The 15,036-nt window shown below is 39.7% G+C and overlaps 1 protein-coding gene and 1 pseudogene across 17 annotated transcripts in view; one reads left to right on the forward strand and one right to left on the reverse strand.

The window, feature by feature from the left end:
• Positions 1–15,036, forward strand: part of Rgs6 (regulator of G protein signaling 6) — a 596,709-nt gene that overhangs the window by 306,788 nt on the left and 274,885 nt on the right. The gene's annotated exons all lie outside the window — the stretch shown is intronic.
• On the reverse strand, positions 4,178–7,767 carry LOC106007731 (5'-3' exonuclease PLD3 pseudogene; annotated as a pseudogene).

The following is a 15,036-nucleotide window of genomic DNA, read 5'->3' on the forward strand; positions in this document are numbered from 1 at the left end:
TTGTAATGTTTGTTCTTATAAATAATAAATACGTAGTGAGTTGGGTGCTTTTTTAGATAAATATTTGAGAGCATCTCATTATCTCCTGTGACGCCTAAGAAATGAAATTTTCATGCCTAAAGGCATGAACATTGTTAAAGTTCTTGACACATTCTGAAAAATTACTTTCTAGAAAACTGTGCCAATTTCCAATCCATTAAAAGCATTTCAGAGTGCCTATATCATTGCAGCTACAGCATTTAATATATCTAATAAGATAGTAATATTCACTTGCTAACTTTATAATTTTGAATTTAGAAAATTGATGGATTAAATATGTTGGAATATTAAAGTCTGACTTATTTTTAATTCACAGTTTCACTTTGCTTTTGTTAGGAGAAAGTTGGGTTCAACAATGGGAGGGGCTGCAAATGGACTGACAACAGACAGAATAATAAGAGAAAAGTTTATTTACACATGCCTGCAAGGGCTGCTCAGTAAAAAGTAATTCACTGAATGCTCATAAATAAAGGTTTATATACAAATTTAACAAAGGTGGAAAGGGAGCTGTTCAGGCTTCAGTGAAAATGTATGTAGGTTCAGTTGGGCTTTGCAATCCTAATGAAAATGGAAAATGTATCTTTTTGGTAGCTAAATTTGCAGGAAACTCCCTTGAAAAGAGGTTGTCTTAGTCTGTTTTTAAACTATTAAAATAGATTAGCACAAACTTGGTAATTTATAAACAATAGAAATTTATTGGGCTCATAGTTCTGGAAGCTGGGAAGTCCCAAGACCATGGTGCCATCATCTGGCAAAGGGCTCCATAATCTCATGATGTGCTGGAAGGGTAATCAAGCCTTCATGAAAAGGAGGTGGGGCAAGAGGGCCTATATTAATGCTTTTTCTATTAGAATAACAACATAGCTGAGGCTTAGGACTTTATAAAGAATAAAGATTTATTTAGTTCACAGTATTAGAGGATGAAAGTCCAAGATTGGGTCTTGGCTTTGGTTCAGACCCTAGTGAGGGCCCTTTTGGCTATATCACAACATATTAGTAAAGCAGAAAGAGAATCAGCCAAAGCAAAGGAGGCTGAGTGGATGGCTTCACTCTCACAAGAACTAGCTAGCTCACACCACAAGACCAGCATCCCTTTTGAGTACAGGGCCCCCAGTGCCCTAGTTACCTTTCACTAGTACCCAACTCTGAAACGTTCCATCTCGTCTTAATACTGCCACATTAGGGACCAAGCTTCCAGCCCATGAACCTTTGGGGGACACACACAAACTATTACCATGAGTGATGGGGTTCTGGTCAGGATCCCTAGGTTGTTGTACATGATGAACAAGAATTGGATGTGGCATGCAATGGTAAGAAAACAGCAGCAAGTTTAAGTTTAATTAGGCAGTGGTACATTCAGAGTGAACAGGCTTGTGCTAGCAGAAAGAAAAATAGCACAAGTGCTTGAGGGTATTGGGTTTAAGAATTTAAAATATTGCACTAGGGTGTCTCCCGTTGGGTCTTCTAGAACAAGATTGGCAATATGATTGACAGTCATGTAAGCTGTATCTATTGCACATGTGCTTTCCCATAATTCACTCTGTTACAGATGGATGTATGAGATGTAATCAATATACATGAAACTTCAATGAGCACTAAGCGAAGAAAGGTCGCTATCTTACAGGAAGATCTGGCCAGCATGTGTCTTATCTCTACCTTTAGGTAGTAGACCTTAGGACAAAGGTAGGGTTATTAGTCCTCAGGCACTGCCTAGGTTCAAGTGAATACAGGGGAGTGGTCCATCAGCCCCAGTTGTACTTTCTGTATTAAAACCATAGTACAGCCAAACTTATGAGAAACTTACTCTCTCATAACTAATTTGTTCCTAGAATAATAATTAATCTACTCATGAGTGAGAATCCTTATGACCTAATCCCCTCTTTCAGATCTCACCTCTTAATATCATTATGGCAAGTAAATTCCAACTTGAGTTTTGGCAAGTACCTTCAAACCATAGAAAGCTATATTTTAGAGGTTTACTTTAAGAGTTTCTTTTTATAAGAGGAGTTTAGAAAAGATTTCTGTCTATATCATCTGCAGCTCAAATGTTTCACTTTGAAAAAACTTTACACCAACTCTGGGGAGTCTGAGTCAGTCTGTACACTTTCTATTTTTAATATCACAAATAAATGTGCTCAATGATGAATACATTTTCTATCATGAATTATGCTGAGGATTAGTAATGATGGCTTTTTCTGCCATTTTTAACAGGTGAATTATCAGCAAGAAATGAATATAGGAGGATAAAAGGAAGAACAAAACAAATGTCACAAGAATAATTTTTATCACAGATATGAATATATTTGCCTAGAACTGACATCTACAGTACCTTTAGAAGACAAATTAGGCAGAAATGGATACTACTATATGGGAGGCATTGAACAGTAGCTATGGGTTTCAAACAATTTTTACATACTTCTCAACACCAAGTTCATTATTTCAGACCACAGTCCTGGGAAATGTTTAGAACTAGTCATAAATATATTGGATGAAAATTAGATTGATTCCTCCTAGTTTTGGTATTCACCTAAGAAATAAATTGTTTCATAGCTATTATTCAAGCAAATCTCAATTCTTTGAATCTTGACCTTTGTAGCTACCCTTGATTTGAACATCTCCTAGCAATTGTGTGGATGATGCACAAATGAAAGGCATGACAAGTGAGAAGATGGGTTAGATATCTCTAAACAAAGGCTCATTCTACATGACAATACAATTAATCTGGACTCTCCACTATATCCTTGCAGCATACACTATTCACTGCCTTCCAACTCTTCACACAGCCTTTTTGCTAGTCATAAAGGCATAAATCACTTGGTTGAGAGGATTATTTCCATTTCAACCACATAAACGCTTTGCTTTTCATTCAGGTTTAACCTAAAGGGCCAATGCAATGCATTGTTCACAGTGAACTGCCTTGTTCCTTTCAATTTATTTGAGGAAGAGGGCATTTAAACATTTCCTGTAGTCTCTCAGAAAAGTACCTTTTTTCTCTACCTTCATACCCCTGGTGCCTGGTATCACTGATTCCGTTATTCAGTCTGGGACAAAGTGACTTAAATTCTAGAACTATGAAGATGTGTAAAGGGAATACAATTCACTCCATCAGAGAAATAATGGCCTGAGAGCTCAGGGTCCAGAAATGTTGCTCTCTGAAGGTTATTGGAAGCTTTACTTTGAATTTTATTCCTCAATATTTTTGTTGGCTTGAATGAGTGACTCTAATTATATATGGAAGATAGAATAGCAGTTATATTTAGTAAGTTGTAAAAGGCCTTACCCAGGAACAGCTAACCATATGAAGCCCAGCTAGATCCTGAAGGCTCTTATTATTCCCTAAGGGATACAGATGACCATAACACAGCAAACATGGTTGAGGTGGAATGTGAGGCAAGAAAGGACCTCCATGAAAAGTCCTAGCTGGTATCCCAAGTCTTTGTTTTTCATTTATCTAAGAATTTTTTAAATTTGGAGTTATTCTGTTTCACACTTTTGTTACTTTCCTCAGGTGTCTACCCTACATACTGTTCTGAGTAAGCCACCAATATTGCGGGGGGGGGGGGGGATACCAGGAATCGAACTCAGGGCCTCACGCTTGCCAGGCAGGTGCTGTGCCGCTGAGCTACATTCCCAGCCTCAGACACCTACATTTTTTATTTCACCAAAATAACTGCTTCCAAGGGCCTGGTTATCTATTACTTTAGTGTAGTGGCTGCCCATTGGCAACAAAATGGTTAAAACCCTCTTAACAGCAGAACTCAGGTTAAAGCTATCTTAGGTTGTCATAAGATAGCAACACTGATAATAACAAACCTTTAACAAGGGCCCATTCGTTCCTCCTGGTAAGTCCTTGTCTCAGCCCATCTGCTCTAAAAAAAAATATGTATAGACCAGCAATCTCCAACACTTTTGGCTCCAGAGATTGGTTTTTCAGAAGATAATTTTTCCACAGATGGAAGGGAGAAGATAGTTTCCGAAAGATTCAAAGAAGCAGTGGGAAAGCACAACCTAGTTTCCTTAGTATTTGCATGTCCTCGCATGTGCAGTTCATAGTATGGTTCATGCTCCTATGCGAATCTAATACCCCCACTGATCTGATGGGACGTGGAACTCAGGCAGTAATGCTTTGCTTGCCTGCTCCCACCTCCTGCTGACAGGCAAGAGTAGAGGGGGTGTTGAGAACACTTGTTATAGACCTTCTTATTTAAAGCTGAAAGGCCTTTTGTAAGCCAGAGCAATGGTCCTGTCAAAGCTGCAACTGTAAATATATAATTTTAAACACAATACAGGTGCTCCCTGAAGATCTACTGTTGCTAAATGATCCAGGAAAAGACATTCTTAAGGTAATTATATCTGCTGCCTAAACCCTTTTACCATATTCTCCAACTCATAAAAACCCCAATCTCTCACCCTGATGCCATGAAACTCTCCTGCTGTCCACTTTGACAGCCTACTCTGGTCTGAATAAATCTCTCTTTATTCTTATTCTTGCCTGGGTAAATTCATAAATTCTGTTTACCACCCACCCATATCACTGGCTCTTCTTACGCTTTCCTTCTGCCTTGCATGGCATTTAGTGTCACCTGGAAGCTGGGTCCTGATGCTCCAAAGAACAAGCACTCAATTCTCAGTCCTTTGTGCTTTTGATGGAAGAATTCAATCAAGACACATAGGTAACCATGAAGAAATACAAGGTGAATTTATTGTAGATAGATACAGAGAAATTTATACCTTCAAATAAGAAGACAGGCACATAGGTATCTGTACTAAGTAGGAGTTTGGATATCTTTTTATGCACACGAGTTACTCCTGGGGTTCAAGGATCTATGGTGATTATGATGCTTATTGATATTTTTCATAGAGGTTACTTTAGAATTGCAAAATGTCTTCCTCTTTTCTTTGCAGATGATCACTACTAACTCTGGGTCCTTAATCACACAAGAAACTTACAAAATATATTTACAAAAGAAAAAGTTCTAATCTACATCAGGCCAAAGACCAAGGTGGGAGGGTCTTTAAAGAATGTTTCTCTTTCTGATGTAATTGGTCCATAAGCTATGGCAACCAGGTATATATACTGTTTGCCTTCTTCTGGAAATAGATGGCTCTGTGTCATAATGAATTGTAGTGTATAACCTTAAAATGTCATTGTGCTTTGTGGGATTGCTTTGGGTCTAAGACCCAATAAATGAACATAGGTGTATTATACCCTGAGGTCTTTGTTTCTTCATTTAGTCATAACTGGCAAAGCTTGCCATTTTGGACCTCCTTTGTCCCTCAAGCTGACGAATGTCTAACTACCTGCCTATCATTAGGATGCTGTCAATTTCTCTGTTCTTCCCACCTTTCCTTGTTGATCTCCAGGTGTTCCCTGCTTGATCTAGCTGAATTTCTACCTTGTTCCCATAGGACAGGATGACTATAGTCCAGGGGTCCCTCTTTAAATGGACTAGCTAAAACTTGCTGGATATAAGATGGCTGCTCCAGTGACCACCAGACAAGGTCTAACTTCATTATAATCCCATCTGCATGCTAAATGACATCCCTCCCTCACCAGGACATTTGGCAACTGCCACAGTGACAACTGGAAAGAACCATAAAATGAGCAAAAATGAAAGAGACCGAATTCCTAGAAAAATCTCTACTTATTTCCAGAAAAGATATGAATATTTCTCCCCTTTATTAGCCTGTCCCTCCTCCTTACGTTTTTTACCCCTTATCTATAAGATCCTGGATTCCAAGCGTTGAGAATATGATTTATAAGCTTGTCTCATTGCTTCTCCTATTCTTTGGTCAAAACTAACCTTCCTTCACTGCTTAATCAGGGCATAATCTCATTGGTTTTATAATTCTAAGAGAGAAAAATGGCCTAGTTTGGGGTCAAAATTGCTAACACGGCCTCCCTTGGTAAAGAGAGATTGGCTGTACCTTATCTCCAAATGTTGTCCCTTCTGCCTCCCAGTGAAGAAATAGCTCCAAAGATAACAATTCCATGATAGTCATTGATTCCTTCCCCTATATAGGAGCCAATTAGTCACAAACTAACTGCAGAATAAAATGGGGGGGGGGCGCTAGTATGGGACATAGCACAAGCTCCCCCATGCTTGCATACCACATTGCTAACTCAAAGGTCATCCTTACTCCCATTTCCAAACCAAGAGGAGGCCTGGGTACCATTGGCCCCAGGTACCAGCAGTAAGTTATGGTACATTGTCTGTAGAAAGTTGTTTTTATATACAGACAATTATTTACTTCTTATTATAATTTTGGGCCCTCTTTGCCCTGGAAAGGGGGGTGGGCCAAGGGTCTGGGCCCAACATGTACCCCCACTTCTTTGGGGGCTGATCCCTCCCCCAGCTCTGTTAGGTCCCGGGGCCATAGTGTCAGGCCGGTGGGGTGGAGGTAGAATTCTCATCCGCAGGGACCACAAAGAGTTTCACCTGGATGTTGGTGTGGGTGTGGTTGTCACTCAGGGCAGCCAGGGAGAGCAGGAAGGAGCACATGGATGGCTCGAGGTGTCCCCAGCAGCTGATCAGCAGGCGCACCTTGACACCCTGCTCATAGGCCACCCAGCACAGCCCATTGTCGATGGAGGGCCAGAACCTGCGTGGGTGGGAGAACTCCATGGTGGGCATGTAGTTCATGACTGCAATGTAGATGAAGCTCCGGGTGTTGTCCACTACATTGAGCAGAGCCTTCAGGTCTGGGGTGCGACCACTGGGACAGAGTGGTGGGGGTGCACTCATCAGGTAAGCCAGAGTGGGGGTCCCATTGAGGCAGATCTCCATAGGTGTCTCTTAATTGTAGTGGTGTCATAATGCCGGGGCCAGGTTGAGGGGATGGAGCTGCCTGCCTGGCCCAGGTACCAATAGGCCTCAAAGATCTTGGTGAGGTCTCAAGCCAGGCAGCTGTAGTTGTACATGACCACACCCAGCTCCTTGACCTGAGTCAGGGAGCGCTAGTCCATGTTGGCACTGCCCAGGTAGAAATGGGTCTGGTCCACCACCCAGAACTTGGTGTGCAGAACACTGTAGGTCAGCTTCTGCATGTCCACCATGTGGACCTGGGCACTGCTCTGCAGCAGGGCCTGCAGGTCCGCCCATGGCAGGGGCCCACTGGGCTTGCTCACGGCGATGCACACCTTCACACCTAGAAGTGCCAGGGTCTGCAGCTGGCGGAGGACCTCTTCGCTCTGCTGGGTAGAGGGTTCCTGCATGTGAGTGTCATTGTAGGTGAGTGTCCAGTAGAAGGAGGCGAGTCCAGGCTGCTGTGAGCACCGGCAAGCAGGCCCAGCCAGGCCTGGCTTGTGGAGGGGTTGCTCGTAGTGGCATTTGGAAAGTCCAGGCCTTTAGGAATGCTCTCCACCAGCACTGTTTCGCAGGGATCATAGCAGGGGGCTGGGCGCTGGTTGGGGCCAAAGAGATGCAAGTCCCCGTATTCCCATAGAAACAGCTGAGTCATCAGGGCACCAAAGCCCACCACAGCCAGGATAAGGACCAACAGGACCCAGCGGGCTTTCTTCTCTGCAGCCTTTCATGCCTCAATTTCATTCATGGGCAGCTCACTGGCAGGCTCCTCAGCAGGCACCTTCAATTCCTGGTACATCAGTTTAGGCTTCATCTTGCCAGGTAGCTGGGGGAGACGCAGAGCCCAGGTGGAAAGGTGGGTGTGTCAGGGTCTCGGAACTGCACTCCCACATCTCCCCCTTCAGAATCAGCCCAGTGTGTACTGCTTCTGTAGAAAGTTTTAATTTAACAATAAAACAGACTAAAAGTTATTCTGCTTTTTATTATTACAGAGTTCCAATAATTCTCAACAATGGGGAAGTGGGAGGGGTAGGGGAAAGGAAAGAAGGGAATGGAATTAATGTGAGAAAATGAAAAAAAGGAAACAAAGTCTTTGTGAATAGGGAGGGATGGAGGGGTTGAAGGGAGGGCAGGGGAATGGGGAAAAATAAGAACCAAGAGAGATTATGTAAAGGTACAAATTTCCAATGATGAATGCCATTATATTGTATACCTAAAATGTACCAATAAAAGGATATACAAAAAAAAGAGTTCTTCGATGTAATTTTTAAAATTATTAATCCATCACTTTTTTCTTTTTTGTACTATAATAATTGATTTTTGAAAACTAAAATTTAATAAAGGAATTTTTAGGTTTGCTATTCTTTTCTAGACATCATCATTATTATTTATTAGAAGATCACTACTGAAGATAATTTTGTTGACTAGAGGAGAGGGTCTTAAATGATCCCTCTGGGTATCAAATATACTGGATTCTCACAGCCCTACCCCCTCTTCTCCTATCTCTGTGCTTTCCTAAAACCCTGTAATAACTTCTTCCTTTAAGACTTGCTCTGGTGACTTCAGCATCCTTCTCTCCTCTGTGAATTGCCCTAACACACTTAGTTCCCCCTGTGGTACGTGGTGGCATACCAGCTTACACTTCTTTCTAATACTGTTTTTCCAAAATGGAATGTAAGCCCCCTGAAAGTCTGGGTTATAACTCATTTCCTGTTTTGTGTCCCTGTAAACATACCTGTTGGCAGCATCTAGATCAGACCTAGGGTCTGTAGTAACCAACTCAGTTCTTTGAAAATAACTCTTCTACCACTGAAAACTTCACTGTGCTCTCATCACTTTATGTGATCATCTTTTATCAAATTTTTCTCAAACTCTGTTATGAGTAACCAAATGGAATCACTGAACTTCAAGGAGTGGAGCTTGCTTCAGACACTCATTCCAAAGGAACATGAGAGGGAGAAAAGAGAAATCAGTATCAGCAGTTAATGTCCAGTTTTACTCCCAAAATTATGACTTTACAATGCCAAGGAAGTACTCATTGAAAAGATATTAAGCATATTCTCATATATGTTAGTGAAAGCCATCATGTTAGATTTCCATCAGAGTGACAAAATACCTAAGAAAAATCAACTTAAAAAGAGGAAATGTTTTGGGCTCATGGTTTTAGAGATTTCAGTTCATGGTTGATCATTCCCATTGTTTCTTGGCCTATGGCAAAGCAGTCCATTATTGTGAAAGCTTTTAGCAGAAGAAAGCTGCTCACCTCATGTTAGCCACGGGGGGGGGGGGGGGGGCGAGAGGGAGAACACCAGAGTTTCAGTGTGTAGAGACCTCACTTACTTCCACTAGGCCTCACCTTCTAAAGAAAGGGGCCAGAGATTTAGCTCAGTGGTTTCGCCACCTGCTGTGCAAGCGCAAGGAGTTTGATCCCCAGTACCAAAAAAAAAAAACAACGAAAGATTCTACCACTTCCCACTAGTGCCACAGCTGATGACCAAGGCTTTAGAGTATGAGCCTTTGGGGATATTTAAGATTCAAACCATAAAAGGTATCTATATTTTTTATCCTTTATCTTAGGCCAGAAATTCTCAAAAAATGATCCCGGAGACCCAGAGAACTATTCAAGGGTTCTGTGATGTCCATTGATTTTCAGAATAATATCATTTGCATTTCACTTTCCTTTTGCAAGTACTGTATAAGATGGAGCTTTCCAGATACCACATCATATGTAATATAGTAGATGGAGTGTGGAAGTAGATAGGAGAATCTAGCTGCAGTTCATTAAACCAGAAAGTAAAGAAGTTTAAAGAGTATAACAGTGCCAATCTCCTCATAAATTTTTTGTTCAACTCATCAAAGTGTTCCATTTATATTAAAATGTAATGAGTTAATTTTATTTTATTTATTTATTTATTTATTTTGGTACCGGGGATCGAACTCTGGTCCTTGTGTTTGCACAGCAGGCAGCAAAACCACTGAGCTAAATCCCCAACCCTGTAATGAGTTAATTTTAAATAATACTTTTAAATAATAAGTACATATGTTGTTAATTTATTGTTACTATATTTATTATTTGTTAATAAATTGTTAATTTTAAATAATAAACATGTTTTATATTCTTTGGGTTTAATTTCATATACTGTGAGTAGCACTAGGTGTAACCACCCCAAAATGAAAGCTCTATAAGTTTCTTGATAAGAATATAAAGACCAAAAAGTTTGAGAACTGCTATCTTAAGCCAAGGAAGCTATTGTAAGAAACATTTTTTTTTTTTTTTTTGGTACCAGGGATCAAACTCAGGTCTTTGCGCCTGCTCAGCAGGCAGAGAAACCACTGAGCTAAATCCCAGGCCCAAAGAAACATATTTTTAAAGAACTTTTTAAAATTGCTTATCCTCAAGTCAGGGTGTTGCAATAGAATATAATGGAAAAAATTAATTAGCTTTTATGTTCGTTTTTGACCTTGCTTAAACTATTAGCGTCTCTCAGAAATTCATATTCTCAGTCCCTGTCCCAGATCTGCTGAATCAGAATCTACATTTTGCAAGATCCTTGGGTAATTTTTAAGGCATTAATTCAAGAATTGGGAGGTTTGAGAGTAGGAATGCCACTTATCTATGCTTTCCTGAATCTTGTTGGGATTTTTTTCCATCTCCTCCTGGTCATGTTGATCAACTCTCTTCCTTCAATTCTTTCATTAGATTTTCAGCTACTGTATAACTCAGCACCTTATCTTGATAACACTTTGTTTACAAGTTCTTAGGTCTTCTTTAAAGATGGATTAACAGAGAGGTCATATAAAAACTTACTAATACGTGTTCATGGAAGATATCCCAGAAAAATGAGTCAATCTCTAGTGCAGATCTCAGAAGTGTCTTAGATTTCAGGCTTAAATACTATGGCTTACTGGAATAAGAAGAAGTTGGATGTGGGGAAAGGCCCACTAATGACAAAAGTGCCAGGAAAGAGCCAGGAAAGGCTCTGTAAACAAGTAAGGTATGTTATGCAGATTTCAATCCATGTCTTTTCAGTAGACAAGAGTTTCTAGTGATTCACTCATCCTTTTCTTCCAGCTACAGAGAGGAAGACACTCTTAGAAATGGAGATTTCCTTTAAAGATGTGAATTTCGCTTACAAAAGGGTAGCATTTTAGAGTTTCTTCTGTGTGTATAGTTACTCAAAATAACCAGCCCAAAATAATCCTTATGCCAAAGAGGCATATTTGGAGTGGCATCTTTTGGTCTCCTGTAGTCATAGTTTAGAGTGATGTGTCCTGAACTCCGTCACTTCTGCTATGGTTTGAATGTGTTCTCCAATGTTCATATGGTGTAAACCTAATCTCCAATGCAACAGTGTTGGGAGGTGGTGCCTAATAAGGAGTGATTAGGTCATAGGGGCTCTGCATCATATACAAATTGCTATCATTATTGAGGAGGTTCTCATGGGACTGGGCTGTTTATTGCAAGAATGGATTGTTATAAAAACAAGTTCAGACTCTCCATGCTCTTGTTCTGACCAAGTAATGCCTTCTGCCATGTTATGGTCCAGCAAGAAAGTCCTCTCCAGGCACAACCTTTGATCTTGGACTTCCCAGTCTCCAGAACTGTGAGCCAAATAAATTATCTTTTCTTTATGAATGTGATATTCTGTTACAGCCACACAAAATGGACAAGACAATTTTCAAATGAAATCTGATGAATGGCTGATCTCTCTCATATTTACATTTCCTCTGCAGTATGAATGAAGAATCCATTTGCAATTGTATTTTTCAGTGGCCTTTTGGATTTGTGCAGTAGACAATTGCTGAAGCTGATACTTTGAGTCAAGTGAGGAGGAAGAGAAACTGTCAGAAAATATTTGTGTTTCTTTCTGTTTCATGATCATCACATACTCCTACAAACTCTCCTACATACAATTTCTCCTTATCGAGATTCCCCTAGAACTATTCTACGTTGAATTCATAAGAAAGGAGATTTTCAATGGTGTGACCTCTTTACTTTTACAGGTAAATCAAATAACCAAAAATCCAAAGAGATATAAAAATTGACTGTATTCTTTAAAAAACAATAGTCAAATCAGTTGTAGAAGAAATTCCTAGGATCTGAGAGAGATAGGAAAAATATTCTGATTTTCAAAATTTAACTGTTATTTATTCAACATAGGAAAGTAGTAGTCATGGATATTGGCCAATGGATTTCAATCTTGAATGCACATAGGCTCAAAAAATATAACCATTCCTGAGCAACTGAATCAGAATTTACAGGAGTTAAGTACCTGTGGTATATTTTTAAAGTTTGGACAAAGTGACACTGATGTACAGTGAGGATTAAGAATGGATTATATAGTCAAATATGTGAGGAGATAGCAAAAATAAGACTTAGTTTTTAAATATATGGACTCAATCATTTATTGATTTCACCCTTATCCAGGGATAGAGCCTGTCCAGAGACTTGAATTCAATCCTGTTTAATAATTAGGTATTTTATAACTTTATATATTTTTTCTAAGTACTGATTATTAGTTCTAATGGGAAAGTTGTTGAAGATAGGGAAAACCAAGCCAATTTCTCAAATCTAGTTTACTGCCTGGATGAGCAATGGCATTGGATTGATGACTGAACTAAACTAAAGGAATATGTTGCACTAATTTTGTACCACAGGGTAGATTTGCATGTGTTTCTTTGGTCAGGAGTAAGAACTTATGGACCAGAAATCTCTGGAGGGTTACAGAAGTGTTGCAAGGAATGCAAATCCATACAAAATCAAGCATTATCTGTAAACTAAACATAATATTATTCATTTATGCACACACTCAGAATTCACTTTCAAATGTATGTGTGGGCTTGATTGACAGAAAAATTTTTAAAAATCACTTAAAAGCATTATACAATACATGATTCCTTTTATCAGCTAGCCTAGATATAATAAATGAACATCAACCATGTATTAAGTCCCTGAGAAACATAAGTGAACCAGACAGGCCTAAGTCACACAGACACAGAATAACAGGTGATTAGCATTTAATGTCATTAATACCAATCCCATTGTATCTATCTGTAGTATCAATTTAGATGTCTATAGTTCTAAAAAAATTGCCTTAAAACCAGCCTGTCAGCTCCCATCTGCCTATTAGTCTGAACAAATCTGCTCAAGCAATCCCAGGACAGAAGTACTGTCATTCACACTTTTCTTTAAATTTACCATTCGATATAGTAAATGGTGGCTAACAATTCATTAATATGATGTTTTTAGCAGAGTGCATATTCTCAGTATATAGTTATTCTATGGAGAGTAATAGCCATGGAAGAAGGAGGGGTGATGTCAAAACACCTCGACATAAGAGGTCTAAAAATCATCGTACTGTCCAATTCCCTCATTTATGGAGGGGGCCTCTGTAAAATGTTCACAAAGGTGCAGTGATTTGTCCCAGATCCCTGTCTATTGATTATTAATCCAAGGTTTCTTCACAGTACTGAGCTGACACTCTAGCATACCAGAGTTACTCTTTAAGGTGCCATGCTAGCCCTTGGAGCTGCCCAACCATGCTGCTCACTATGTATGGCAAATGTGGTCAGCAGTGTTACTGTTCCTAATTATTTTAATTTCTCTGTAAGAGTTTTACACACTGTGCATAGTCCGGTGACTTATGTACCTTCTTGTATGGGGGGAGCATTTTTCTACCCAATAGTGTTAATCTTGGCCATGTGACTTTGGCTAGTAAAATGTGAGCAAAAGTAATGCAGCTATCCAAGCCAGGCTTGAGCTCCAAGAGTCCTCCTGCGATTCAGCCATGCTCTTTTTGTTTTGCCATGAGAATGCCGTATCTGAATGAGAATGGTCCTTCAACCTGTGAAGACCACCCACAGCAGAGCCACAGCCTGCCTACCACTCATTGGTATTGGAAAATAGACTTTTTTTTGGGTATGGGGGATCAAACTTGGAGCCTTGCACTTGGGAGGCAGGCGGTGGCACTACTGGGCTAAATCCCCGGCCCTAGATCTTTATTTTTGATAAGCCCCTGGCCATGGGCGATTGTTACTACAACATAACCATGTAAAAATCTCTCTCCATCCAGTGTATCTGTCAGGGCATTGGGCACACTAGACAAATACTCAGCACTGAACCAAACCCAAAAGCTCCTACTTTTTTCCTAAAAGATAAGATAATATTTTAGATTTGTAGATCATAGATAGTTACAACTACTCAATTCTATGCCAAAGGTACCCATGGACAATAAATATATAAACAAATGGGTATGCCTATGTTCCAGTTAAACTTTATTCATAAACACAGGTGACTGGTCTGTTGGCTGGAGTTTGCCTACCCCACCATAGGATTTTACTTTTCCACCTCCTTGAAGTTGGATGTGGCCAGTGAAGTTGAGTGTGACATTTGCTTTGACTAGTGAAAGGCAAGTCATTTTAAGAACTGGTGTAAGTGGTGGCTATTCTGTTAGCCTGACTTTGAAGAGACCATTACAAAGCTGAGTGTTAGCCAACCCATGATGGATGTATGACACAACTAAAAAATAAACCTTATTGTTTTATACCACTACCATGTGTTGGATGTTTGGTACCCCAGTACAACTTAGCCTGTCTTTACTGATGCAGGTCTGTGTGGTATCATGTGTTCGTCCTACCATCCCCGAGCACCTCCTGTGGCATTCTGTTATTGTCTTCTTTATCATGCTTTACTTGTTGATCTTGATGATAGAATTCATTTAGATGATATTTTGATAGTACTCTCAGTGTGAGGAAAGACTGCTGTGCTCAAACAACACAACTGCAAATAATTTTAAAATGTATCATTTTATTTCATGAGCTCTTGAGTATTTTCAAAAGTCTGATATCACCTGAAATAATTTTTGAGTTCAATATTTGCTGGATAAAATCCGTTAATCATTTAATTCATAAGCCTTATCTTTTAAAAATTGAGTAATGCAGCACTAGTCTTATTAACCTGGTATCTAAGAGTTAATTATAGGATATTTGCTTAATAATGAAAAAGCCCATTTGTTAAAGTCATCATCATATAACTAGCCTATCTTTGACACTCTTAGGTCTAAGTCTCTTGTTTGATAGTCTGCTTGGACCTCTGACTTCCTTTGCCTTGTTTCTTTTCACATGTAGAGAGTCCCATCTACCTCTTAGCAGTGCATGCAAGAGAGTTGTCCTTTTCATAGTCCTTGTCTCT

Source organism: Heterocephalus glaber, unplaced genomic scaffold (assembly GCF_053883595.1).
Source record: "Heterocephalus glaber isolate CG9 unplaced genomic scaffold, H.glaber_assembly_v1.0 deba00001608, whole genome shotgun sequence".
NCBI classification, from domain to species: Eukaryota; Metazoa; Chordata; class Mammalia; order Rodentia; family Bathyergidae; genus Heterocephalus; species Heterocephalus glaber.